This window comes from Vipera ursinii (genome assembly GCF_947247035.1).
Source record: "Vipera ursinii genome assembly, chromosome: 2".
Classification (NCBI taxonomy): domain Eukaryota; kingdom Metazoa; phylum Chordata; class Lepidosauria; order Squamata; family Viperidae; genus Vipera; species Vipera ursinii.
In genome coordinates this window covers 276,894,044-276,897,082 of record NC_139513.1, presented here as the reverse complement: position 1 = coordinate 276,897,082, position 3,039 = coordinate 276,894,044, and positions in this window count along the sequence as shown.

Genomic DNA, 3,039 nt, shown 5'->3' with positions numbered 1-3,039 from the left:
CTTTTCGCCGCTTCAGCAGCCCAGGCGAGCGGCGTGGACTTTAAAACCCATGCGGCCCACCAATCGCAACGGAGCTGCCGTCGCCGCCTCTTGGGCCAGCCGCCCTTGATCTCTCCTGCAAGCCCCGAGTTTACCCTAAAGAGCAACCGGGGCCGAGGGGCGTGTGAAGGAACGCCATGCCTCTTGGCGGGCTAAGCCCGTACGCCCGAGAGAGTCGCTGTGCATGCGCAAAGTCTTCTTCTTCTTCTTCTTCTTCTTCTTCTTCTTCTTCTTCTTCTTCTTCTTCTTCTTCTTCTTCTTCTTCTTCTTCTTCTTCTTCTTCTCCTTCTCCTTCTCCTCCTCCTCCTCCTCCTCCTCCTTCTCCTCCTCCTTCTCCTTCTTCTGCATCATCATCATCATCATTATCAGTTGGACGGGATCTTGGAGGTCATTTATTCCAACCCCCTGCTCAGGCAGGAAACCCTATGCCATTTCAGACAAATGGCTGTCCAGTCTCTTCTTAAAAACTTCCAGTGTTGGAGCATTCACCGCCTCTGGAGGCAGGTTGTTCCACTGGTTAGTTGTTCTAACTGTCAGGAAGTTTCTCCTTAGTTCTAGGTTGCTTCTCACTTTGATTAGTTTCCATCTGTTGCTTCTTGTCCTGCTTTCAGGCGCTTTGGAGAATAGCTTGACTCCCTCTTCTTTGTGGCAGCCCCTGAGATATTGGAACACTGCTATCATGTCACCCCTCGTCCTTCTCTTCATTAAACTACACATACCCAATTCCAGCAACCATTCCTTATATGTTTTAGCCTTCAGTCCACTAATCATCTTTGTTGCGCTTCTCTGTACTCTTTCTAGAGTCTCAACATCTTTTTTACATGTGGTGACCAAAACCTTCCTACCCCCTGCCCTCACACTCCTTCACCTTTCCCTAATGGACACCTCCGTTGCCTTCCTGTCGTCTTCTCCTCCTCAACTCTCTGTCTGCCTTCTTATATCTTTGCTGACAATTCTACTGGGCTGGTTCAGATTTAAACCAATTTCCCCCGTTCACATGGTGGTTCCCCCCACCTGAGACACTGGAAGATGGGTAAAATGGGCCTTCTGGACTTGGCCAGTTTTTCAGACAGGCCTTGAGAGATGAAACCGCTGTACCACATCTTTCATAAATCATGAAGCACCAGGGAAGTACCTGAGGATTGGAAAAGGGCTGATGTGGTTCCCATCCACATTAATCCAGTTGAATCCAGCCAGGGGGGTTCCCAAAGTCAGAGCTTCCCAGGCTTGGCAACTTTAAAAAACCTAGATGTCTGGGGAATTCTGGTTTATTTATTTGTTTGTTTAACGTATGACATACATGCACTAGCAATATAAATTGGTGGAGCAGTGGGCTAATGCCTCCTTAAGTAACACCAGCTGCCTGCAATTAGTGCAGGTTCGCATCCCACCAGGCTCAAGGTTGACTCAGCCTTCCATCCTTCTGAGGTAGGTAAAATGAGGACCCAGATTGTTGGGGGCAATAAGCTGACTTTGTAATAATGCCGCTTGGGGTGTGTGTGTGAAAGCCCTAACAAGCAGGGATATACATAGAATGAAGGCTACTGCTAAGCTTGTAAGCCGCCCTAGTCTTCGGAGAAGGGCGGGATATAAATGTAATTAAAAAATTAACATTTAAACTAGATCAGTAGAACCTAATAAAATATACATGTTTAAAAATCTCTGTTCAAATATCAATGTCTAGGCCTTCTAACCACTGAAGTGCAGAATTGTTTATATTTTTAAAAAATCCGACACTGGACTTCAGCTTACAGCCAGTTATGATGTGATCTACAGTTTGATGTGGCCCTGCAGTCACACTGAGGGAAGGATACTATGCCCCATTTACACAGAGAGTCCTGGCAGATTCCATGTGAGGACCAATCCTATTCAGGATCGTCCACTGCTCACATGGTAGTTCAAAGCCTGGCCCTTCATTTGTGGGGGGGGTCACTTGTATGTCTTCCTATAACCGGGCATTCAGCTACCCATTTGGCTTTCCATTGGGAACTGAGGTTAAAGTTGTTGGGCAGATGTTGTACAGGGAGTGTCTTTTCCACAGTCTTACCTCGCCGCCTCGGCACTGACAGTCCCGCCCAGCCGGCCCACTTCTGCGACTGAACGAAATGCCTCTGATGGCGAAATGCAGGCCGGCGCTCCATTTTCAGCTGCAGATGCATTTTCTTCAGCCACAGAATAGTCGGCTGGTGAGGCAAGGCAGGTGTCGATTCATGGGGGATCTGACTGCAACGGTAAGTGGGGAGCAGGGAGCAGCCCCAACCCCCACCCCTGCCCTAGCTTGATTTTCAGATGTGTGCCTCACCCCAAAGCTAGGGCTTATTTTTGGGGTAGGGCTTATATTAGGCTCACCCTAAAAATCAAGCTAGGGCTTATTTTCAGGGTAGGTCTTACTTTCAGGGAAACACGGTAGCTGGAAGTATGAAAAATGATGAAGTTTAGATACAGCATTATAATGCATCTTAAAGCATCTGCTGAGAGGACAGAATAAATGAATCTCAAGTGCTTTTCCCTTGTTAAGACATTTATATATTACAACTGATTAAAATAGACTTAATCTTTCTAATTTGACTAAGGATTAATAAGGAGGTGGATTTCACATTAACATAGTTTAACATCGACTCGGGACATCAAAGATGGGTCCTTGTTCACCACTGAGCAAATGTCAGTTTCTATCTTTAAATTATTCTGCACCAGTGGTATCTGCAGTAAGCTGTGAGAATGTTGAAGTGATGAACGCACATGGTGACATCATGTGGCCAGCATGTTGTTTTAAAAATATTATAAAAGAAGCCATAGCAGATAGCTATAAGGAACAGGGCGGTGGTGGTGGATGGTTTTCTATATGAGAGACAGCATGGAATAGTAGTTAAGGAAATGGTCTAGGATTGAGGAAATGTTCTTCATGATCATTCCAGAGTGATAGGTCTGAGCTGTCCAAATTGAGCATTAACTAGACATTGACCCTTATTAAGGTCCAACCCAATGGCCCCATTGTTTGGG